Raw genomic sequence first — 27,110 nt, 5'->3', positions numbered from 1 at the left:
CCTGCAAGTCTCTTTGCATTAAAGCAAATGCACTTAAGTCCACCATCTCTCCCCCACTTACATTCAGCTGCTCTGCCCATTAGACCTATGCACCCCATCCATTCCATATATTTTCCTTTCCCCTCCTACTGCATTATCAGAGGAATGGGAGTGGACTATCTGGCCCTTTGAATTCATTTAATCATTCATCAAAATGGGGCTAAACTGGCCTTTGGGATGTCCCAAAAACAATATCAATGTTCATGTAAAATTAAAAAGATGAATAATAGTAAGATTAAACGAGAACTTACCAGTTTGAAGTTTGATCTGTATTTTATGAGGAGTTACGATGAGGGATTACGTGAAGAACCCGCTCAGCACGCATGCGCGGCATACTTCAAAGCAGCGGTGTGGAATCACAGATAGACACAGTTATTGGAGTAAACATAGTAAAGACAAGGAGACATCAGTTTATCAATTTGACCCATATTATGAGGGTGGGAGCGGAGGGCACGTAATCCCTCATCGTAACTCCTCATAAAATACAGATCAAACTTCAAACTGGTAAGTTCTCGTTTAATCTTTCTATTTTACTTCGGAGTCACGTGAGTGACTACGTGAAGATTTCAAAGCTCTGTGATTTCAACCCGTGTAACAGTTATTACTTCACTCACTGCCGAAGTCCTTGAGGGAGGAAGTGTTATCATAATCAACCAATGAATCTGTTTATAAAAAACAAAACGGTATTTATTAACAATAACAACAAAAATAATTGCTCCCCCGAGCTTAAATTAAATATTTGCAGATTGTAAAATTGTTTCTGCAAATAACACAGATTTTGCCAATGGCTTGTGATAAAAAGTTCTGAACGTGGTTTCCCTCGACCATCCTTCTGTAGCCAGGATGTGGTCCATCGGCACATTCATTCTTTCTGCCGTTGATGTGGATGCTGCCCTGGTGGAGTGAGATTTATACAAGTTAGTGTCAATCCCGGCAACTTTTAGTACCTGCTTGAGCCATCTCGAAATGGTTTCGCTCGTCACCCGACCATGAGGTTTTTTATGACTGACCCACAAGGCGTTTTCACTCCCTCAAATATTGTTAGTTGTGTCTATATAGGACAGTAGGTGGGTCATGACACATAACCGTGGTTCTGGTGGGTAAGCCCGGAATACCACGACTGGACTTGGTGTTCCTGGCCTGCTCTGTTTGATCAGTCCCTGGATCACAAACGAGATCTGGTCTGGAGCTGTAATCATGCTGTCCAGTCGTAATCGATGCAGAGACTGGACCCTCTGTGCGGATAAAAGTGCCATTAACATGAGCGTTTTGAGTGTCAATTGTTCCAGGCTGAGGGATCTGGCTGGTGGCCATCCCCTGAGGTAAGTCAGGACCACACTGACATCCCATATATGTGTGTACCTTGGTCTTGGGGGGTTGGTATTGTAAATGCCTTTCATTAATTTTACCACCAGCGGGTGAGATCCCATGGCCTGTTGTCCTGGTGCTAGTGTTAAGTAGGCAGACAGGGCACTTCTTGCTGTGTTGATAGCACTGTAGCTGAGTCCTTCTTCGTAGTGAAGTTTGGCCAGGAATTCCAGTACGTTGGTGACTGTTGCAGTTGTGTAGGTGGTCCCTGTATCCAGGCAGTACTTTTCCCATTTTTTGATACTGGTCAAGTACTGTTTTTTAGTGGATGTTCGGAGGGATGCTGACATGGTGTCGACGGTTTGTTCTGATAATCCGAGTCCCAGCAATGGTCTGTTCAGAATCTGCAACCTAGGAGTTTGATCTTTTCATGGCATGGGTGGCTTATGCCTGACACTGGGTGTTTTAATAACTCTGGGTCACTGGGAAATATCATCGGAGTTTCAACAACCATGTCATGGATTATCAGGAACCATGGCTGCGTAGGCCAGTCGGGTACTATCAAAATACCTGAAGCAGAGTCCATTTGTATTTTGCGTAGTACCCGACTAATGAGGTAGAAGGGAGGAAATGCATAGAAGAAGAAATTTCCCCAATCCAGCGCGAACGCATCTACTGCTGCTGCCTCAGGGTCTGGTTCCCAAGCGACATACATAGGTACCTGGTGATTTAGCCTTGATGCGAATAAATCGATATCTGGCGTGCCATATTGCTTGACAATTTTTGCAAATATTTTGGGGTTTAACATCCATTCGATGTTGTCATTAAATTTACGTGACCTGGTGTCTGCCACTGTATTTAGCTTACCTGGTAGGTAAGTTGCTGATAGCCAAATATGTCTTTCGACACACCATTGCCAAATTGTGTTGACCAACTTGTCGCATGATAACGATTTTATGCCGCTCATATGGTTAATGTAGGCCACCACCGTAGTATTATGTATTTGTAACCGAACATGCAAGTGATGCATATTTGATGCATATACTTTTAAACCATAGAAGGCACCCAACATCTCTAGATAATTTATGCCCAGTGTAAGTAGTAATGACGACTCAGGGTTAGTCCATCTACCACCGGTGCTGGATATGGTGTTAGTTGCTCCCAGCCTTGAGCACTGGCATCTGTTTGGATAACTAGCGTAGGGTTAGTGACGATAATAGGGCTGAAACTATGCCAAACGTTTTTTGCCCACCACTGTAGTCCTGATATTGCTTCAGTGGGTAACTTCATGACACGATCATAATGACCTGCATGTCGTTTTAGTGCCTATACCTTTGCTCTTTGTAAGTTTTGATAGTGCAAAGGTCCGAATTGTGTAGCCGGAAATGCTGCTACCATTTTCCCAATTACTCTTGCTACTTGTCGAATAGTTGGTCGTTCGTTGACCATTAAATTGTTGCATGATTGTGCCAATGCAACTGTTTTGTCTCTTGGCAAAGTTACAGTCATGTGGACTGAATTAATTGTGAAGCCCAAGTAGTCCATAGTTGTGGATGGCTTCAACTTAGATTTATCTGGATATAAGACAAATCTCAGGGTTTCGAACAACTGTTTGGTAGCTGATACAGCTGACATAGTCAATTCCATGGTTTTGCCTACTATTAAGATATCATCAAGATATGCCATGACAATATGTTTCTGTCTTCTTAATATTGCCAAGGCTGGTTTTAGTATCTTGGTGAATAATCTTGGGGCTGATGTTTAACCATTGGGTAACGCTTTAAACTGCCATTGTTGCCCCATCCAGGTAAACTTTAGGTATCTGCGATGATCCTTGTGAATAGGTACTGAATAGTAAGCATCTTTAAGATCAATGCTTGCCATGTAGTATCCTTTGGAAATTAGTTGTTTGGCAGTAACAAACGTTTCCATTTTGAAATGTATATACTTAACAAACATATTTAGTGAAGTTAAGTCAATGATGATGCGACATCCACCATCCTTTTTGGTTTTAGTGAATATATTTGATACAAATTCCAAGGGTTCATGTTTTGTTTTTTCAATGATACCCTTTGTAATTAGTCTCACCAGTTCAACTTGTCCCTCTCGTTTTTCTTTCACTGAGAGGGAAAATACCCTTTGGGGTGATTGTTGAACTGGTGGCAATTTACCTATTATGAATTGTATTTTGTATCCTCTAATGCCATTGAGTATATACTGATCACTCGTGATAGACTCCCATGCTTCTTTAAACTGGTGTAATCTCCCCCCAGTTAGTATTAAGCCCCTTCTTTCTATATGCTGGTAGGAACCAGACCCACCTACCTCCATGGTTATGGGTATTTCCTCTGGTTCCCGCCGGTCCAATGAGGCTTGCGCGTTGTCTGACGTGGCGTTGACGTTGGGGGGTGGCGCATTTTCCATGGGGTCCGCTCTGGGCCCTGGTCTAAAAAAGGCTTACGGTGATAGAATGCAGACCCCGAGCTTTCACCAGTCCCATATGGTAGACGTCAACTGGTGGACGCGACGGGGTGCTGCCGCTTGGTGTTTATTGTTCTTGGTTTGCTCGTCCCGGGCCCTGCCTTCATGAGATCGAACGTTTTTGAGGCCTCTTCCATATCCTTCATTCGCTTAGAGAGGTCATTGCTAAAGAGCAGTATGTCTGGCTCAGTGGCTGGGGTTTTGCACAACCCCGCAAATTTAGGATTGATGGCAGGTCTTATTATTTCTTTACGCAGGTTGTTGATCTCAAATTGCGTATTGCACAACAGCGCGAGAGTATCCTGTTGATTGGTGGTCATCTCGGTGTTGTCCACGGAACGAGCAAACGAAGTGATGGCTGACGTCAGGAGCCTGAGGATCCGCTGCAGTTTTAGCTCCTGGTTTCGGATGTTTGCCCCAACGTGCCCCCAGATTTGGCTGTCTGCAGTTGGCACTTTGAGGGACTCACAGTTCTCTGGAGCTGTATATGTTTCTAAAGCCTCATTGACCACCTGCTCCTGTAGGGCCCTGTTGGAGAGGTGGTTGATGCTGGCCGCTAGTTTGGCCTCTAATGGTCTTCCTGCACGTGGGGTTGCCACGTAGCGGTCCACCACACCCAGCAGCTCTTCCTGTTCCTGCACCCCTTGCATACTCCCGAGATCTTCAACCATCGTCCCCTCTTCTTGACCAGCCCAGTCCTGGTCACCAAAGCTACCCTCGGGTAAGGAGGGAGCAATGGACAGTGCACAAGGCACTGTGGAGGGAGTGCCTGACCTCCCCCTGCGAGAGCGCCCCTCACGAGGCGCATCTCACTGGAGCACCTGCTCCAGGAGCCACTCCATGCGGCTCAGGCGGCTGTCTCTCCCCCGCCCAGGCGAAGAGACGTCCCCGTCCGACGTGTCGGAAACCACCGGCCGGACGCTTTTCCTGGTAGCTTTACATCCAGCCCGCTGCTCAGGCGCTAGTGGGGCTGGGCTCGGCACGGTGTCGGGAATAGCGGAGCGCTCGGTAAGCGGTCCTACCGCCTGTTGTTGCCCCTCCCTGATGGAACGCTCCTCTGGTGGAGTCGAACGGGGGACAGATATCTTTGAGAGCCTTTTCTTGGATATACTCATTCTGTAAGCAAAATCAGACGGCTCTCCATTCGCAAGTAAAGCCGACCTCAGTTTAACTTACCTGACGGTCCGTCTTTTAAATTGCAGCGGGAGCGCCTGACTCCCGCTGTAGCCGCTGTTGCACTGCTGGCGTTAATGCCGCGCATGCGTGCTGAGCGGGTTCTTCACGTAGTCACTCACGTGACTACGAAGTAAAATCACAGCTGCATTGCAATGCCTCCATGTTTATGCATTCAGTAAGTCTAGAATAACCCGAACATATTTGGTGAGCAATCTCATCAAACAAGAAACTTCTCATGTTTTATAATTCACGCATTCAGTTACATTTTGCAAGCTAAACGGTTCCACAACTTTGCTTGCAATCCTGTGCATTGGCAGTGTACTCATAGTTGTAATCATAGTTTACATTGTTGATTTTGTGCATGGTCGATAAATAATATGAATGTTTTCTCAAAAAGACCCTCTTCTTTTATCAGTATGAGGAGGTTTTTCTCAACTGTCAGAACCAGCCTGAAAACATCTAATTTCATTATCTGCAAATAATGTAAGTAGAAATTAAAATGGAATTGGGAATATTTGAATTCATGTGATATTTGTTCGTCTTTACTGTTCTGAGTTCACAAACCATCCTTATTTGTTTCTGCATTCAGACTGATTTTGCATTACCTACAGTCAAGCGAGTTCCCATGTGCATGACATTCTAGTACAGATTTCAGATTTGAATCACAGTGTGTAGACACTACTTTAACATGATCTTTAATGTTAGCAATACAAGGAAGAATTTATTTCCCCTCCTATTGTTTATGCCAGATTGTTTTAGCTCATTGTGAGACATCATCCCCAGGAGAGAGAGAGGAAAGATATGAGGAACAAATGAAAAGTTATCTGCCTTAGTTTTGCTGATCAGTTTTGGTAATCACAACTAGGTGGAACATTTTGACAGCATAATGAATGATGATTATGTTGCCTTATCGAGGCAGGTAATCATGATGAGTGATCGTTTTTCAAGAGATGAAGGTGGCACAGAATAACTATTACCATTTTGTAGGAGAAATGCTTAAGATTTATTTATATGTCTAATTACCTAAAATAATCCTGGTCAACACTTGTTTGAGTAGCCAGATGAGGTTGAATGTTAAAGTTCAGGACTTCAATGGTTTCAGGTGGGATCATCTGGAACATGATGAGACTTTAAAAAATATCATGATTTGAACTATATGCTTGGGCACAGTTGCTCTTGGAGTTTTTTTCATTTCATGCTTATTTACCTTCCACACCACACACATCAGCAATGAGTCCTCAACGGACTCAGCTATCCAAATAGGAACCATTCTTTTGCCCATCAGTAAAAATGTGCCACTCCATCAGCTGGGATTGCTTATAACTCTTAATTCATTTTAGAAGTGGAAAGTTCAAGTTCAAGTTCAAGTGAGTTTATTGTCATGTGTCCCTGTATAGGACAATGAAATTCTTGCTTTGCTTAAGCACACAGAAAATAGTAGGCATTTACTACAAAACAGATAAATGTGTCCATATACCATGATATAAATATATACACACATGAATAAATAAACTGATAGTGCAAATAACAGAAAGTGGTTGGTAATAATCAGAGTTTTGTCCGAGCCAGGTTTAATAGCCTGATGGCTGAGGGGAAGTAACTATTCCTGAACCTGGTTGTTGCAGTCTTCAGGCTCCTGTACCTTCTACCTGAAGGTAGCAGGGAGATGAGTGTGTGGCCAGGATGGTGTGGGTCTTTGATGATACTGCCAGCCTTTTTGAGGCAGCGACTGCGATAAATCCCCTCGATGGAAGGAAGGTCAGAGCCGATGATGGACTGGGCAGTGTTTACTACTTTTTGTAGTCTTTTCCTTTCCAGGGCGCTCAAATTGCCGAACCAAGCCACGATGCAACCGGTCAGCATGCTCTCGACTGTGCACCTGTAGAAGTTAGAGAGAGTCTTCCTTGACAATCCGACTCTCCGTAATCTTCTCAGGAAGTAGAGGCGCTGATGTGCTTTTTTGATGATTGCATTAGTGTTCTCGGACCAGGAAAGATCTTCAGAGATGTGCACGCCCAGGAATTTGAAGCTCTTGACCCTTTCAACCATCGACCCGTTGATATAAATGGGGCTGTGGGTCCCCCTCCTACTCCTTCCAAAGTCCACAATCAGTTCCTTGGTTTTGCTGGTGTTGAGGGCCAGGTTATTGCGCTGGCACCATATGGACAGTTGCTCGATCTCTCTTCTGTACTCTGACTCATCCCCATCAGTGATACGCCCCACAATAGTGGTGTCGTCAGCGAACTTGATGATGGAGTTCGCACTGTGGTTCGCTACGCAGTCATGGGTATAGAGTGAGTACAGCAGGGGCTGAGCACGCAGCCTTGAGGTGCTCCCGTGCTGATTGTTATTGAGGCTGACACATTTCCACCAATACGAACAGACTGTGGTCTGTGGACGAGGAAGTCAAGGATCCAGTTGCAGAGGGATGCGCAGAGACCCAGTTCTGCGAGTTTGGTAACCAGTTTGGAGGGGATGATTGTGTTAAATGCCGAGCTGTAATCAATGAATAACAGCCTGACATATGAGTTTTTGTTGTCCAAGTGGTCCAGTGCGGAGTGCAAAGATACCTACAAGGAATAAGTTGACAAATTCCTGCAACAACTTTTTTTGTTTACTTGGGTATAGCAAAGCAAATGTTGTTGTTAATGTAATTATCACAATTAGTATGGTTTGTCAATTAAAATACTACGGCCTTAGCTGCGAAAAACTTCAAATAGCATATCAGTAACTTTCAGCTTTATAATACATTTTTGGCAAAATTACCTCATTTTGCAGTTTATGTAACAATACAGTCAGCACAATGATATGCTTCAGGCTAAAGTCTCTAATCATAGAATGACTCATCAGAGAAGAAAGTCATGCACCCTATCATGCCCATTCTGTCTCTAATGTTGATCCATCATTAACGCAACTCCCTGCATGCTCAAAAACTCCTTTAAAAACAGTATCGCCGCAGATCACTGGGAATATATCTCCCTTACCTGCTCAAATTGGAGGGAGAGCATTATCATACAGTATGAAAACAGACACTTTGGCCCGATTCATTCATGTCAACCAAGATGCCCATCAACACTAATCCCATTTGTTTGTGTTTGAACCCTATCCTCTCAACCATTTCATTCTATGTGCCTGTCTAAATGTCCTTTAAATGTTTTTATTATGCCTGTTATTGAGCACGTGGAATGGTTTTGAGAACATCGAGGCTATGCCCGAGGTGCGCACAGGAGCCATGTGCAAGAAAAGAGAGTCAAGGGAAAAAGAGAGAGTCAAGAGTGTGTTATTGTCATACAGTATGTCCCAGATAGAACAATGACATCTTACTTACAGCAGCACAACAGAATATGCGAACACAGTACGCTCTACAATAAACGAGAGTGAAGAAAAAAAAATGTTCAGTGTGTGTATAAATACACATACTCACAAATACATACATAATCCTGGACAAGACAGTTTTCAGGCTCCTGTACCTTCTTCCCCATGGCAGGAGTGAAATGCGTGTGTGGCCAGGGTGGTGTGGGGCTCTGATCATGCTGGCTGCCTTTTTGAGATAGCGATTCTGCTAAATCCCTTTGATGGTGGGGAGGTCAGGATGGACCTGGCAGTGTTCACCACTTTTTGCAGTCTTCTCCGCTCCTCAGCATTCAAGTTGCCAAACCAGGCCATGATGCAACCAGTAGATATGCTCTCTACTGTATACCTGTAGAAGTTCAAGAGAATCCTCTCTGACATGAAGCACCCTGCCGCACAAAGGACACATGTAGTTCCCTCCGTAGCTTCAAGAATCACTTCACAACCTTCTAATCAAGATGGAAGCAATTTATAGAAACATAGAAACATAGAAACATAGAAATTAGGTGCAGCAGTAGGCCATTCGGCCCTTCGAGCCTGCACCGCCATTCATTATGATCATGGCTGATCATCCAACTCAGTATCCCGTACCTGCCTTCTCTCCATACCCCCTGATCCCCTTAACCACAAGGGCCACATCTAACTCCCTCTTAAATATAAGCCAGTGAACTGGCCTCAACTACCTTCTGTGGCAGAGAATTCCACAGATTCACCACTCTGTGTGAAAAATGTTTATCTCATCTCGGTCCTAAAAGACTTCCCCCTTATCCTTAAACTGTGACCCCTTGTTCTGGACTTCCCCAACATCGGAAACAATCTTCCTGCATCTAGCCTGCCCAACCCCTTAAGAATTTTGTAAGTTTCCATAAGATCCCCCCTCAATCTTCTAAATTCTAGTGAGTACAAGCCAAATCTATCCTGTCTTTCTTCATATGAAAGTCCTGACATCCCAGGAATCAGTCTGGTGAACCTTCTCTGTACTCCCTCTATGGCAAGAATGTCTTTCCTCAGATTAGGAGACCAAAACTGTATGCAATACTCCAGGTGTGGTCTCACCAAGACCCTGTACAACTGCAGTAGAACCTCCCTGCTCCTATACTCAACTCCTTTTGCTATGAATGCTAATATACCATTTGCTTTCTTCACTGCCTGCTGCACCTGCATGCCTACTTTCAATGACTGGTGTACCATGACACCCAGGTCTCGTTGCATCTCCCCTTTTCCTAATCGGCCACCATTCAGATATGAGTCTACTTTCCCGTTTTTGCCACCAAAATGGATAACCTCACATTTATCCACATTATACTGCATCTGCCATGCATTTGCCCACTCACCCAACCTATCCAAGTCACCGTGCAGTTTCCTAGCATCCTCCTCACAGCTAACACTGCCCCCAGCTTTGTGTCATCCGCAAACTTGGAGATGACACGAAGCTGGGGCATCCTCAGTCCCAGGAGAATGTCAAAGAAAGAACTGAATAACCCACTAAATGTATCAACCAAGACTTCTTTGAAAAGTTAATTCTACTTCCACTACCATTTCCATGTATTTCAAATCCCAGTTACTTTCTACATTAAAAGAAACTGATTCCGTAGTTTAGGATATGCATGAATCAAAACATATCGGGTGAGTGCGCAGAAGTGTCATGACTTTACTGATGGCAAAATGCAGTGAGGGGCTGAGCCATTTCTTTCTGCTTCCAGTTTGTAGATTCTTCTGGTCCTTTATCCATTTCTTTTTGTTATGTGCCCCTCTGCCACTGGAAGCAAATTCATCCTATTTATGCAATATATTATTTTAAACTCATCTACCAGAACACTGTGATTTTTTTTTCTCTGCTTTTAATGTAGATAACGAAATGAGACATTTTCAAGCTGATGAGAAAATAATCCCATCCTCTCCAGTCGCTCTGCATTTTAACTTATTCCTTCCCAGACCTTTTCTCAAGTATTTTGCTCAATATTGACCACAGTATCCAAAACTGGGCATGTCCAATGGTATTGTAATGACTCATTTTAACATTATAATTGTAATCTGTGTTAGTATTAATGAAATCAACTCTTCTCAACCGCTTCCCTGAGAATCCCCTCTCTGCCCAGTGGTATGCATGGGTGAGGCATCTTGGCAAAGGATGCCCTCTGTCGTGGAAGGCAAGAGAGAGCAGAAAGTTGGAGAGAACTGCAGCTGCAGTGGGAGAGAACTATGCCCTCCATAGGAGGAAAAAAGCAAACGTGTTTTTTTTGGTTCATACCTGCCATGTGCCACCATCCTTTCAATTATTCCTGCCCAGCCCAGCCCAGCCCAGCTTCTTCCTGCAGCCATAAGGCTATTCAACACAACAACGAATTAGCTCTGAGCTCTGAACTGCAAAAGACCAGACTATTTTACTTCGGAGTCACGTGAGTGACTACGTGAAGACCCCGCCAGCACGCATGCGCGACATAACGTCTCACGCAGTGCAACAGCGACGGACGGGGGAAGAGCGCTCCCGCGGCAAAATTCAAAAAACGGACCTAGAAGGCAAGAAATTTTTTTTTTTTCTAAGTTCGTATTTCTTCCCCTTGCTGTGCTTTGTGTTTCAGCACTTTGGATAAGGGGAAGAAAAAACGGGTCATGTTCCAATGGCTGTGGGGAACTGTGAAAGTTCCGGCAGCCCGACAGCCGGGGGCGACCAGCTGCACCTGGACCACAGGCTGCGGTCCACAAACACATTAACTCAGCACAGCTGAGCCCAGCACCGCGAGCTGTACACCCTGAAACAGCGCAGTGGGCTGGAGACAAGCAGAACAAGAGTCGGTCCGGCCAATAGACTCGTGGAGTCCGGCCAGGAGGAGGCGTTGCCCAAGGGCAGTGGAAGTGACTGTCTGGAGCAGTTGCTGAGGTCCACTTATCGATTTCAACTCTGCTAAGCCGAAACCAGCGCCGCGAGCTGTACAGCTCAAATCAGAGCAGCCGGCAGGAGGCAAAGCCCAGCAGGAGTCAGCCCGGCCGATCATACTCATCTGAGTCCGGTCGGGAGGACGCGCTGCCCGAGTGCAGCAGAGGTGCCTCCTCTCCCGCGTAAGCGGCGTGACATGCTCCGGGAGATGGAGCAAGCTCACTATGGGAGTCTTCGCACTCCCATAACAGCACCTTATCGAGGGCTGTAAAACAATGCATCTCCTTCAACAGAGGGGAGCATTGTGGGCCAGGGCTGGGCTGGTCCTGAAGAAGGGACCGTGGCTGAAGAAAACGGCAGTGTGCTGGGGGTGCAGGATCCTAAGGAGCTACTGGGAGTGGTCACCAAATTTGCGGATCACTGGAATCAGGAGTACCATTGCAGGCCAAGCTGGCGGCCAGCATCGACTACCTGTACTTCCATCCTCTGCAGGAACAGATAGTTAACGAAACTACGGAGAAGTATATGCCTCCTGTGAACTTTACTTCGTTAAAAGTGCCTGCAGTAAACAATGCAATCTGGGGGTACAGTGGGACTGGCATAAGAACCCAGGAGGTCAAATTACAGAAGCTTCAAAAACTTCTGACAGCGGGCATATCATTGGTTGCTCGTTCAGTCGATGGTATAGAGATGACGGACACTCAGCTGGACACTGACATTACTCCACTATACCCACTATGAAATCAATTGCTTGCGAGAGCGCAGTAAAACCTGCACTAAACCCCAAATTTGCAGGGTTGTGCGAAACAGCTGCAACACAACCGTCAATACTGCTGTTTGGAGGGGAAACTTGTCTAAACAAGTAAAAAAGCTCAACGAAGAGTTTAAAGCAGTCGGGCTCATGAGAGCGTCATCAGCAACGGGCAGACCACACACCTCAGATGGCTGCACCCCTATGCATCCACCAGCAGGCATCAACACCAGGACGCTGGTGAAAGCATGAGGACCACGCCGCAACCACAAAGGTCCTTTTAGGCCAAGGCCCAGAGCGACCCTCATGGAAAACGTGCCAACCCCGCACTCCGGCGCCTCGTCTGCAGAAGAGGCATAAGTTGAAGAAGGGGACGTATCACCGGCAACCAGGGAGGTAGATGGATCTGGTTCCTTCCAGAACACAAAAGGTGTAGGACCTATACTAACAGGGGGAATGTTACACTTGTTTTGGGAGGCATGGAGGTTATTACCACTGTGGAAACATTGTTACTGCCAAACAATTAGTTTCAGAGGGATACTTCATGGCATGCATTGATCCAAAAGATGCATACTATTCAGTACCCATACTAGGGATCATTGTCGATATCTAAAATTTAACTGGATGCGGCAACTATGGCAGTATATAGCGTTGCCTAATGGTTTACACTTCAGCCCCAAGACTGTTCACCAAGATATTAAAACTGGTCTTGGCAAAACTTAGGAAACAAAACATATTGTCATGGCATATCTTGATGATATATGATGGAAAAACCCTGGAACTAGCTAAATCAGCAGTTTTAGTTACCAAACATTGGTTTGAAACTCTGGGGTCCATCATCCATCCATATAAATCTAAGTTGACGCCATCCACAACTATGCACTTTCTGGGATTCACAATTAACATTATCCACATGTCTGTAACATTGCCAAAGATAAAGCAGCAGACTTGGTGGAAGCCTACAACAAAATTAATTGTTACAAAATAAACCATCTATTCGACAGGTGGCAAGAGTAATTGGGAAACTAGTAGCAGCATTTCCAGCTACTCAGTTTGGACCTTGCATTATTAAAGCTCAAAAAGGGCAAAAGTGCAAGAGCTAAAACACCTTGCAGGTCACTTTGATCGACCTATGCAGTTACCAGCCAAAGCAATTTCGGAGTTACAATGATGAAAGGGAAATATTTGGCATAGTTTCCAGCCCATCATTATTAGTAACCATCATTCACATTACAAACGGAGGTCAGCGCTCATGGCTGGGGAGCTACTAACACTATATCCAGAACTGGTGGTAGGTGGAACATTAGGAATCATCATTACGAAAAACACTGGTTATAAATTATTTAGAGATGTTGGGTGCGTTTCATGGGCTAAAAGCCTACTGTTCACAATGCACCATCTGCATGTCCGCCTACAAATTGATAATACCACAGTGGTGGCATATGTTAATCATATGGGTGAAATAAAATCGATATCATGTGTCAATCTGGCCAATACAATCTGGCAATGGTGTGTTAACATACATATTTGGCTATCAGCAACTTACCTACCAGTTAAGCTCAAAACAGTGGCAGACACCAGGTCATGAAAATTTAATGACAGCACCGAATGGCTGTTGGACCACAAAAATGTTAGCTGATATTACTATACGATATGGACACCAGATATCGATCTATTTGCATCTAGACTCAATCACCAGTTACCAACATATGTCGCTTGGGAACCAGACCTGGGGCAGCAGCAATGGACGTTTCTCGCTGAATTGGGGAAAATTGTTTACTGTTTTTCCCCCCTCCTGCCTCATCAGTCGGGTCCTATGCAAAATACATATGGTCTCAGCATCAGGTGTCTTGGAAGTACCTGATTGGCCTACACAGCCATGGGTCCCTGTGGTCCTTGACATAGTCTCTGAGCCATAAGTCCATCATGCTAAGATCTGGGCTGACGGACAGGACCATGAACATGATCACGGCGGCCTATCAGGAATCAACAAAAAAGCAGTACCTCTCCAACATGGGAAAATGGGGGTGTATTGCTCAAGGACTGGTGTAGCGTCTAATACAGCTACAATCACCAACGTCCTGGAAATTCCTGTCCAGCCTTCATATAGATGAAAGACTGAGTTGCAGCGCTATAATTGCGCTAGGAGTGCCCTGTCAGCTTACTGGTGGCAGGCACCACGACACTCTCCATGGGATCTCACCCTCTAGTTGCCAAACTTATGAGGGTTATTTACGACACTAACCCTCCTAGAGTGAGGTACTCCCAGATCTGGGACGTCAGTGTTGTACTAACATTGCTAAGGTGTTGGTCACCAGCAATGTCCCTATCCCTGGAAAAGCTCACATTTAAAAATAAAATTAAAAACAAAACAAAAACAGTATGCTGATGGCACTGGTCTCAGCTCAAAGGACCCAGTCTCTACATAAACTGAGACTGGACAATATGATGGCATCTCCAGAAAAGATAACTTTCGCATCTTGGAGCTGGTTAAACAAGATAGACCAGGAACATCAGGATAAAATTTGGAATTCCAGGCATACCCATCTGACACCCGATTGTGTGTAATGACACACCTTCTACTATACCTTAAGACTACTAACACTTTAAGAGGTAGTAAATTGGCACTATGGGTCAGCTATAAACAGCCTAATGGCCGGGTATCAGCACAGACCATCTCTAGATGGCTCAGACAGGTTTTGGGAACTGCTGGGGTGGATACTGACCTCTTAAATCTCATTCCACAAGGGCAGCAGCAACATCGGCAGCTAGAGACATGGAAGTGCCTATGGACCATATCCTGGCAACAGCAGGATGGTCTAGAGAAAAGACCTTCCATTTCTTTCATAATAAGCCAATAACCAAACCTGCGGTGTTGCAGAATCAAGTTTGAAATCTGTAATATATTTAGCCCAAGGGAGCATTATTTTGTTAAAATAAATTGTTATTGTTTGAATTTGATACATGTCTGAATACGATAACATACTTCCTTGAATGACTTCGGCAGTGAGTGAAGCATGGATTTGTTCCATGGCATGAAAGCAGAGATCTTTAAAATCTTCACGTAGTCACTCACGTGACTCCGAAGTACAATAGTATGATTAACCGAGAACTTACCAGTTCGAAGTTTGATCTTTATTTTATGAGGAGTTACGTCGAGGAATTACGTGCCCTCCACGCCCACCCTCTTATAAAGGTCAACTGGTATCCTAGTTCTTCTTATCTTACTATGTTTATTTCAACTACTATTACTGTGATTCCACACCGCTGCTTTGAAGAATGACACGCATGCGTGCTGGCGGGGTCTTCACGTAATCCCTCGACGTGACTCCTCATAAAATAAGGAGTTGGTAACTGGTAAATTCTCGTTTAATCTTACATTTATCTAGACATTACTTAATCTAGACATTTCGTTCAGACCGTAAGGTCGGAATGACAAATAAAGGATCTAATCTAATCTATTATTGATCTATATTTGTTATTTATTGAAATTTTTCTTTCTTTCTCTTCCCCTATTATGTACTATGTTTACATATTCACATATTCTGTTGTGCTGCAGCAAGTAAGAATTTCATTCTCCCATCTGCGACATATGACAATAAAACACTCTTGACTCTTGACTTGACCTTTTGGGTTAAAACCCTAAATCAAGAATCATGCCTGTGTTTCCTTTATAAATGACCTGATTCGGATAACTATGGATGCCCTTTAGTTGGCTGCGATCAATAGGTTTTTGCTTGTCTGTAGACATCGGGATGGGGTGCAACTGTGACCGAAATTGGTTATGAGTTTATTGAACAGAAAGCCACACTCTGGGAACCATATGGATTATTTCTGCATCCACTTTTGGGTCAATTGGTACTGAGTGAGGAGAGCGATAGCCTCCGAGGAAGTTTAGATCGAGGGATGACTTTCAATAGATCTCCGCGAGGCAGCTGCTCTGTTAATTACGGAACCCTGAACCAGAGTCAGGGTGTCTGCAAATATTTTTATACCAGTTTCCCAATGACCATATGGTGTGCTAAACAGGTGAGAGGCAGTATCTGTTCATCTGCACTCCGGGACAAAAGTGAATGGCACTTATTAATAACCTTCCTAACTTTTCCTGGCACCTTCAAGGACTTGTGTACATATTTCTGACCCTGCAATCCTTTTGCAAATATATTTCTATGTTTATATTGTTTACCTAATAATTCTACAAAATTCTACAAAGATTTGGCCTACACGGCCTAATTTTCTATGATACGTGGATTAATGTTTGTTCTTCGGGCACGTTTTAAATCAACAATATTTATTTCAAAATGTTCAAAGTACAAATGGAAGGAAGCCTTTTTTAAATTGTGCTGGAGATTAGTGAAAGCTATTTTGGAGTTCCGTGTGCAGTTTTGATCTCTCATAAGGAGTGCATTCTGTAGTTGGAGCCAGTCCAGGATTAATCAACATGACTGTTTCCTAGGTGAAGGTAGCTCTATGGCAAGAAAAAAATTGCCTATTTTAACTAATATTGAGAATAATACGTTTCTGAAAGGGATTGAGAGAATAGATATCTTGAGGGCATTCCCACTGATTGGAGAATCTGGAGTTTCACAGTTTATGGACAGAGGTCGCTGTTTAGAGCTGGGATGAAGAGAGATTTACGCAAATGGATTGCAAATTAGCTTCAGAACAAGCAATCTGATGGAGGAATTCATGGGCCAAGCAGCACCTTTTGAGAAGATTACAGAGATTCGGCATGTCGAAGAGGATTCTCCTAAACTTCTACAGGTGCACGGTAGAGAGCATTCTGACAGGTTGCATCGTGGCCTGGTTCAGCAACTTGAACGTCCAGGAGCGAAAAAGACTACAAAAAGTTGTGACCACTGCCCAGTCCATCACCGGCTTTGACCTCCCCACGCTTGAAGGGATTTATCGTAGTCGCTGCCTCAAAAAGGCAGCCAAAATCATCAAGGACCCACATCATCCTGACCACACACTCATCTCACCATTGCCATCAGGAAGAAGGTACAGGAGCCTGAAAACTGTAACGTCCAGGCTCAGGAACAGCTTCTTCCCGACAGCCATCAGGCTATTAAACACAACAATGAATTAGCTCTGAGCTCTGAACTGCAAGAATTAGCTCTGAGCTCTGAACTGCAAAAGACTATATTATCATTGCACTATATTTGTTATTTATTGAACTTTTTCTTTTTTTCTCTTCCCCCATTATGTACTATGTTTACTTATTCACATATTCTGTTATGCTGAAGCAAGTAAGAATTTCATTCTCCCATCTGGGATATATGACAATAAAACACTCTTGATGACCTTTCAGGTTAAAACCCTAAATCAAGAATCATGCCTGTGTGTCCTTTATAAATTACCAGCTTCGGATAACTATGGATGCTCTTTAGTTGGCTGAGATCAATACGTTTTTGCTTGTCTGTAGACTCCGGGATGGGGTGCAACTGTGACAGTATTGGTTATGAGTTTATTGAACAGGAAGCCACACTCTGTGAACCATATGGATTACCTCTGCATCCACTTTTGGCAGGGTCAATTGGTACTAATTGACCTGTTGATAACTGTGCCCACTTCCCAGAGTTTACATGTTCTTGTGTTATTTCAGGGTAAGGGCAGAGATTGGCATTGAACAAAAAGTCAACAAGTACTGCTTGCCAATATTTAGCAGTCACCTGGTGTGGTAAAACTTGTGGATTACCATTGTTGTCCTGATGATATAAAGCATGGGTTCCCAACCTTTTTCATCACATTTTCCCCATCCAACTTTAATAGCACATAACAATGTTATTTCACTTATTTATGAACAACTAATGATGAACAGATACCAGTATACCAGAACCAAACACAGTCAGTCAATGTGAAAAAATATGTTCAAATCCAGAATCAACAAATTCACCCCCTGGTCAGGTGAAATTTATCCCCTGGCTAGAAACCCTTGATATAAAAGCTCTGAAATAAGACAGAATAGTTTAGTTACTCTGTTACACCACTGGTTGTCCCACTGTATGATTGACACTTCTCGAAATCCCTCATCCCTGCAGTTCTTTCTGATTCATTTTCTGGAAGTCTGAAAGCCACACTCTCAGCCACACCTCACAACCTCTAGACTTCTGTTTGCTATCCTTTCTCTGGCTCTTTATTCTTTTCTCCCTTTGTCCAACGTAACCTGTTTTTTTTACTTGTACTGATTGCTTGCCCACCTCCCATTGATTTTTCATGGTTTGCTCAATCCAATCAAACTGAACAATACCTATAATGCCATTCCTTGGTAAAGCAGTTCTTTCTTGAGAAGAGCAAATAATGCAATCAAATAGAAGGTTAAAGCTGTGAGTTAGTCTTGCTATTTGTTGCCTTCTCAGGTTTGAATGTAGATATCAATTTGCCCATCCATGCATCAAACGTCCAATGATACTTCAGTGTACCTGTGTTTACCTCCTAATCCTGTTGGAAATGGTGAAGTCTTATGAGAAAGTCTCTCTATATGTCAGTTTACTTTTTGCAGAGGATTTTCTTGCAGTGGAAAGTGCCCTGCCTCCTGACCTTCAAATATTGACAACAGTCAGGTCACAGTAATTACATTTTCCCACTGCTTTTGTTTTAAAGAACAAGCTCATCTTGGCTCATACAGAATCCATCTCTTCAGATTGCAATTTTTTTAAGAAGCGTATATATTTAATATATTTTGATTTGTATCTTCAGCATAGTATTTTGCCAGAAATGTCCCCTCCTATATTTCACGCTTCTGGTGTTTTGAGATAATACTCTCACTGTTCTTTGATGTGTGAGATTAAAACAATTATTTTTTATTTTTTTTTTTTTTAATAAATATTTTTTATTAGAAGTAGACATATTATAAAGTATAGTTGCATATTATAGTAAAAAAACTTTTCATATACATCAGTCATACATTATTAAAATTTTCAATTGTCGATTACTTCTACTTCTAGTGTTTTGTTTTTTTTATATAGAAAAAAAGAGAAAGAGAGAGAAAAGTTATAAATATCAAAAAAAACAAAAAAGGTGGAATGGATTACTTATAATACATCATTGGAGATAGGTTCGTGGATTATAAAGTATGACTTTTCATCTAATCCTGAGTTCAAGTTTCAGTTGGGATTTCGTGCCGGGCCAATCTATCCCGTCAGATAATTAATGAATGGAGCCCATATTTTATCAAAAAGTTCTTGTTTGTCCATTAAGACAAGTCTAATTCTTTCTAGATATAGGGTCTCCGACATTTCCACAATCCACATTTTAATTGTGGGGGTCGTAGGGCCTTTCCAAAATTTTAATATTAATTTTTTCCCGGTTATTATACTGTAGTCGAGGAAATTTCTTTGGCTTGTTGTGAGTTAAACTTTGCTCTGATATTCCAAGTATTATTAATTTTGAGTTTGGATCCAGTTTTGTATTAATAACTTCTGAAATTATTTCAAAAATATCAGTCCAGAAATGTTTAATTTTTATACAATTTGCAAACATATGTGTTAAATTAGCATATAGATGTAGACATTTATCACAAATAGAAGAGATTTGTGGGAAGATTCTATTTAGTTTTATTTTAGAGTAGTGTAATCTATATAAGACTTTAAATTGTATTAAAGCATGTCTGGCATTTAACGAACATTGATGTATATGTTGTAAACTTTCGTCCCACAAATCTTTCGTTATAGGATGACCTAATTCATTTTCCCATGTGTGTCTATATGGTTCCGTCGGTGGTACCTCGTTGTTTAGGAGGGTGTTATAAATATAAGCTATTAATTTTTCAGTGTTAGGATGCTTGTTCAAACATTCATCAAGGATTTCTGGTTCCCTAGTCCTGTAGATTTGTGTGTTAGATTTAACATAATCTCTAATTTGTAGATATCTGAAGAAATTATTTGAGTGCAGTCCATGATTCTGTTGTAACTCCTGAAATGAAAGAAAAGTGCCTTTCCCATAAAGATGTCCAATCTTTTTAATTCCATAATGTTTCCATTGTGTGAAACCCTTATCCAAAAAGGATGGTTTGAATAAGGGATTATTTACAATGGGAAGGCATAGTGGTATATTATTCTATTTTAAAACTTTTTTTAATTGTTTCCAAATTCGTATTCCACTATGTATTATGGGGTTCTCCTTATAGGTTTTTTTGTGCAGTTTTGTGGTAGCAAATATGATCGGTCCAATTTCAAAAGGTAAACAGTCTTCCTTTTCCATCCTTAACCAATCTGGTTGTTGATCCTGTTCTTCCAGCCAGAAATTCATGTTTTTGATATGGACTGCCCAAAAATAAAACAAGAAATTTGGCAAAGCCAAACCTCCATTTATCTTTGACTTACATAAATGTTTTTTACTTATTCTATGATTCTTATAATCCCAGATAAAACTTGTAACAATGGAGTCGACTTTTTTGAAAAAAGTTTTTGGGATATATATCGGGATTAATTGAAATAGGTACAGTAGTTGCGGTAAGAAGATCATTTTTATAGCATTAATTCTACCAAGCATTGAAATGGGAAGTGTTTTCCAGTATTGAATATTCTTGTGTAGTTTATTCAGTAAGGGTGGAAAATTTAGTTTAAATAAAGAGGTATATGTCTTAGTTACATAGATTCATAAGTATTTAAATTTATCTTTAACTATTTTAAAAGGGGATTGTTGTAATGTATGTAGATTGAGTTTTGTTATTGGCATGATTTCACTTTTATTCCAATTAATTCTATATCCTGAGAATTGACCAAATTGAGTTATTAAATTTAATAGATTTGGAATACTAGTTTCTAACTTTGTAATATATATTAGTACATCATCTGCATATAAGGAAATTTTATTCCTTGTTTCTCTAGTGTTATATCCGTATATTCCTGTATGGGTTCTAACGCTTTCTGCTAAGGGTTCGATTGCAAGAGCAAGTAATAGTGGGGATAGTGAACATCCTTGTCTACAGCCTCTAGAGAGGTTAAATTTAGTTGATAACATTTGGTTTGTTAATATTCTAGCTGTTGGATTAGAGTATAACAATTTAACCCATGTACAGTACTTCTCTCCCAATTAAAATTTTTCCATCACCGAAAATAAATATGGCCATTCAACCTGGTCAAATGCTTTTTCAGCATCTAACGAAATAATTGCTAGATCTGCATTAGGAATTCTATTGGAGTATATAATATTGAATAGTTTTCTCAGATTATAAAATGAATAACGTTTTGGAATAAAACCTGTTTGGTCGGGGTGTATTAATTTGTTAATCACTAAGCTCAATCTATGAGACAGAATTTTAGTTAGTATTTTCTGATCAGTATTTAAAAGGGCTATTGCTCTATATGAACCTGGGTCTTCAAGATCCTTATCCGTTTTTGGTATGAGTATGATTGTAGATTCATTTAGAGTTTCTGGGAGTTTCTGTTGAGTGTAAGAATATTTGTACAGTGTCTGTAGGCGTGGAGAAACCAGGTCATAATTTTTTTTATAAAATTCAGAACTTAGACCATCAGGACCTGCAGCCTGAATGTAGATATCAATTTGCCCATCCATGCATCAAACGTCCGATGATACTTCAGTGTACCTGTGTTTACCTCCTAATCCTGTTGGAAATGGTGAAGTCTTATGAGAAAGTCTCTCTATATGTCAGTTTACTTTTTGCAGAGGATTTTCTTGCAGTGGAAAGTGCCCTGCCTCCTGACCTTCAAATATTGACAACAGTCAGGTCACAGTAATTACATTTTCCCACTGCTTTTGTTTTAAAGAACAAGCTCATTTTGGCTCATACAGAATCCATCTCTTCAGATTGCAATTTTTTAAGAAGTGTATATATTTAATATATTTTGATTTGTATCTTCAGCATAGTATTTTGCCAGAAATGTCCCCTCCTATATTTCACGCTTCTGGTGTTTTGTGATAATACTCTCACTGTTCTTTGATGTGTGAGATTAAAACAATTGATGTTAATAAGCATAACGCCAGCATAAAAGGAAAATAATAATTGTGAAGCTTTATCTTACGCTTAGCATGGTTATTTTTTAATTTTGATTTTATTTTACATTAATAATTTCTTATTCATGCAGCTTGAGTCCATTATGCTGTGCTGCTACTCTCACTAGTTTTTACATGCCGTTTTTGGAGAAGGGAAAAGCAGTGTCCTGTGGAACTGGCTGAATGGCTTTACTTTATCAATGCAGTGTCATGAATATGGAGAGAATAGATTACAGGGACAATTAGTGGAGGACTAGGATCGATCTGTTCATCGATGTGGAATTGGTGATTCCTTCAAAAAGAAGTACAGAAACAAATGATGGGACAGATTACGCGAGAAAGCAGCACGCAATGTATTTCATATCAAAGGCAATTAAACCATTCCCTGAATGCACAAATCAATGGTGTGATATGATTTCATTGTTCATCTGAGAGCATCTGGAAAAAGACAATTGTCATTTACAAAGAGCTTTTACATTCCAGTTCGAAACTCCCAAGACAATTCATGGTGTGGATATTGCCATGAATTTGTTTACAGCAAGCTCCCAAAATAATAATGAAACAATGGAAACCTGCTGTTGTGATGTTGGTTGAGAAAAAAATAATGATAAGGCTTCATGTGGTAAATCCTCTTTTTAAAGCAAAGCCACAAGATCTTTAACATGTTCGTGAGAGGCCAGCAAAGGGCCTCAGTTGAATGTGTCATCTGAAAGATGGGGCACATTCTTTGGCACTGGGAAGTATTGGTTTCTTTCTTAAGAATGAACCCTCAAATCATAAGATCATGAGACATCCTGTTACAATTGCGTTGACATCATATAATTGCAACCATTGCACTGGAGAAGTGTTTTCTAGCAGATAATGTTTTTGCATTTGTACATCATCATGAGTAGTTGATTTTGGGCATGAGGAATTGCAGATGATTGTTTACAAACAAATATACAAAGTGCTGGAGTATCTCAGTGGGTCAGGCAGCATCTCTAGAGAACGGGGTTAGGTGAAGTTTCAGGTCGGGACTTCTTCAGAGTAGTTTGGTTTAATTGATTGAATGAAAGTTACAGCATGGAAACAGGCCTTTAATTAATTCAAGTCAAGTCAAGTCAAGTTTATTTGTCACATACACATACGAGATGTGCAGTGAAGAAAGTGGCAATGCTCGCGGACTTTTGTGCAAAAGACAAACAACCAAACAACCAAACAAACTATAAACACAATCATAACACACATATTAACTAATAACTAATTAATTAATTAGTTAATTAATTAATTAATTAGTTATTAGCAAGGCTTATGCTATTGAAACTGTTGTTCAAGTATAATTAATGGAGAAGTGATCTCAATGAAATTATTCCCTGCTGATCAAACAGTTAATTCTAAAAAGAGCTCTGCCTCTAAACATTTGAATACGCAGGTGTTCTTTGCACACCGAGGTGACCTTGGTTCTGGATTGAATGTGAAATAGGTCAAGCTAGTTCTCATTATTCAGTAGGTTAGCTTCACTCCAATAGGACGTTTTCTGGAGGTCAGGTGTAACTTTGTGGTGAGAACGATTGACAGAAAATGATGAGATAGTTCTTGGTTCTTGGATCTTGGTCCTCCAAAATATTCCAAGTGGAATTTAAACTGGAGGTGGTGGAGGGTGGACTTAAGCAAAAAAGGATTCTTGGAGAAGAAGAGCTACCTTAAATTTAGTTGCGTCTGGTTGAGTAACTATGGTAGGGTGAAGACTATTCCATGCTTGGGGCAGTCAAGCAAGATGCTGGTTTGCATTGTTAATTCAGTTCAATCTTCAAATCTATGACTGAAACTAACCTGAGATGGAGACAAGTTTTTACAGTCAGTCAAATTTTGATGAGGATACGAGATTGATCGTTAAATGTTTCAGTGAGATCAAAAATGCCATTCACACAGTCAGTGATGCCTGGCCAGCCTTGTTGATTATATGTCTCACACCAAACTCCTGAAGAAGATACTCCACTCTGTTTCAAAGGAGGAGATTACCTGGTGAAAGGTGGAAAAACATTGCATGATGTTATCCACGTTTTGTTGAAAACATTGCAATAATTCCACCCACATTTTCATCAGGTTTTTATTGGGGAAAAATAAAACCTGTTTAGTTTAGTTTATTGTCATGTGTATCAAGATAGAGTGAAAAGCTATTTGTTGCATGATAACCAGTCAGACTATACATGATTACAATCGAGCCGTCCACAGCGTGCAGATACATGATAAGGGGAATAATGTTTAGCACAAGATAAAGTCCACAAAAGTCCGATTAAAGATAGTCTCCAATGAGGTAGATAGTAGCTCAGGACCATTTTCAAGTCGTTGATAGGATGGTTCACTTGCCTGATAACTTCACACTTCTGTACCTCTTGCCTGATAGGAGGGGGGAGAAGAGGGAGTGACCAGAGTGAGACTGGTCCTTGATTTCGCTGGTGGCCTTGCTGAGGCATAAATGGAGTCAATGGAAGGGAGGTTGGTTTGGGCGATGGTCTGGGCTGTGTCCACAATTCTTTGCAATTTCATGTGACTTGGATGGAGCTGTTCGCAAACCCATGCTGTGATACATCCTGATAAAATGGTCACCCTGCTATAAGAAAAATGCCAAAAGTTGGAAAGAATGCAAACAGATTTTTAAGGATATTTCCAGGACCCGAGGGTCTGAGTGATAGGGAGGGATCAGGAAGTGCTAGGAACTTATTCCTTTGAGTTCAGGAGTCTGGGAGGTGATCTTATAGACGTGTGTGAAATCATGAGTGGAATTGATAAGATGAATGCAGGGAGTCATTTATACTGGGAATGGGAATCAAGAATCAGAGGACATAGGTTTAAGGTGAGAAAGATTTAATGGGAACTTGATGGACAACTTTTTCACTCTGAAGTTGTTGGGTATATGTAATGAGTTGCCAGAGGAGATAGGTGAGGTGGTTACAGTAACAATATTTGAAAGACACTTAGACAGATACATGGATAGGAAAGATTTAGGGGGATATGGGCCAAATGTGGGCAAGTGAGATTGGCTTAGATGGGGTATCTTGGTCAGCATAGATGTGGTGGGTTGAAAGGCCAGTTTCCATGCTGTATAACTCTCTTATCAGAATGTTTAATTAAAAATATTGGAACACATGAAAACATTTAAAACCTATTAAATATATTTAAATTGCAGCCTTACAACCATGAAATAAGAACTAGAGCAGGCTTTTTGACCCGTCAAGCTTGCTCTACCATTCAATGACTGCTTCAACTTCAACGCTGTGTCTCTTTAACCTTTCACCCTCTTCCTTAAGAATTATCTTTTTACATCTGCTTTAAAAATATTCAAAAGTTAACATTTAAAGGCACAACTCAATTGATTTAAAAACTGTTACTAGTGGCATGCCTCTCACACTGAGCTTCTGTCCATGACAAACTGATTGTGGCACTTCTGCAGACAGATCAAGAGTTATGTCAAGAGTGTAATATTGTCATATGTCCCAGATAGAACAATGAAATTCTTACTTGCAGCAACACAACAGAATATTTAAACATACTACTCTGTAAACAATATAATAAATGAGAGAGAGAAAAAAAAGGTTCAGTGTGTGTGTGTGTGTGTATATATACACATATTCACAAATACACATATATATATATATATATAATTTGTTTACATACACACAAAAAACAAACAATAATAATGCAATAATAATAATAATAATAATAATAATAATAATAATAATAATAATAATAATAATGGTCAATATAGTTCAGAGCTTATTTGAGGTTGTAGTGTTTAATAGCTGAATGGCTGAAAGAAAGAAGCTGTTCCTTAACCTAGATGTTACAGTTTTCAGGCTCCTGTACCTTCTTCCTGATAGCAGGGGTAAAATGAGCGTGTGGCCAGGGTGGTGTGGGTCACTGATTATGTTGGCTGCCCTTTTGAGGCAGTGACTCTGGTAAATCCCTTCGATGGTCAGAACCGATATCCGCGCTAAGCTTCTGGGATACTACATGGTTGGTACTTTGCTGCTGCAATCCATAAGACGCCGAGTTGTAGCACTGTCAAAAAGATAGTGGATGCATAGGATGCTTGCATTTGTGCTCTAGATTGTCAAACCAACCCCCTCTGCACAGTAAAGATTGTTCCCCACTGTGTTTTATTTTTGTGCAATGTTAAATCTGAGACAAAGGGAGATAAATTGACATGGGCATTTGGTGAAGAAAATCAATTAAAAGATATAGGTCTAAGGTTTTCGAACTCTGAGACAGGTTATATTAATCTTCAACTTTGGCCCTTTTACTACTCTAATCATTAATACGATCCTGCTGTTTCAGGGGGTAATGTACTCTTCTGAAACAAAAACAATAATCAGTGACCTTGCTGCGCTCTCACAGCCAAACTAAAGGTTAATCTTGCAAAGATGACATGTCCTGCTTTGTGCCATTCCTTGTTCTGGCAGATCTAGCTGCTTAGTTATCTATTAAAATTGCCCATTGTAAAAGACTCCAGCTAGTCAATGATGATTAATGAGGTCTTACCTAAATGCCCCTGATTGATGAATCAACAACAACTAAATATACTTTCCCTCCTTTCCCTGGATCATTTAATGCACGGAGCTTTGGCTTTTAGTCAGAGGAGTGAGATTAAAAAGGGATCTCATACATTTTAACTTTCTAGACTTAGTTCAAATCTAATTTTAGCACATACCCGTCATCTCTTTGCACAGTCATGCACTTTGTGGGTTGGTAATAAGATAAAATGTAACATGGAGAAATTAAGGAGATAAGGTTCAGCAGCTTTTTAGCTTGAAGAGTTTATGGTCCTCGAATAACAGATGGGACACATTAAACATTAGACACTATTGTACATAATAGAAGTGAAAGATATTTATTGCTACATAATAGTCAGGGGAATTTCTTCGAAAATAAGTCATCAGCTTGTACTTCAACTCAAATGCTGTTTTAGCTGTGAGATTTAAGGTTTTTCGCTGATTCAAGAGATGATGGAGCTTATTTGAGCCAAAACCTTTGCAACAGTTTCATCATATATGTCATCCCAGGTTATGGTATGATTTCATTCCAGAAAACTACTTGTAACCTCAGTTCTCAAGACATAAGTGTGTCCTACATGGTAGAAAAAGCCTGCAGGGATGGGTAGTGACAGGAAAAGATAGTCTGGGGAAGCAA

Source organism: Amblyraja radiata, chromosome 2, assembly GCF_010909765.2.
Source record: "Amblyraja radiata isolate CabotCenter1 chromosome 2, sAmbRad1.1.pri, whole genome shotgun sequence".
NCBI classification, from domain to species: domain Eukaryota; kingdom Metazoa; phylum Chordata; class Chondrichthyes; order Rajiformes; family Rajidae; genus Amblyraja; species Amblyraja radiata.
Note: the sequence above shows the minus strand (reverse complement) of the source record.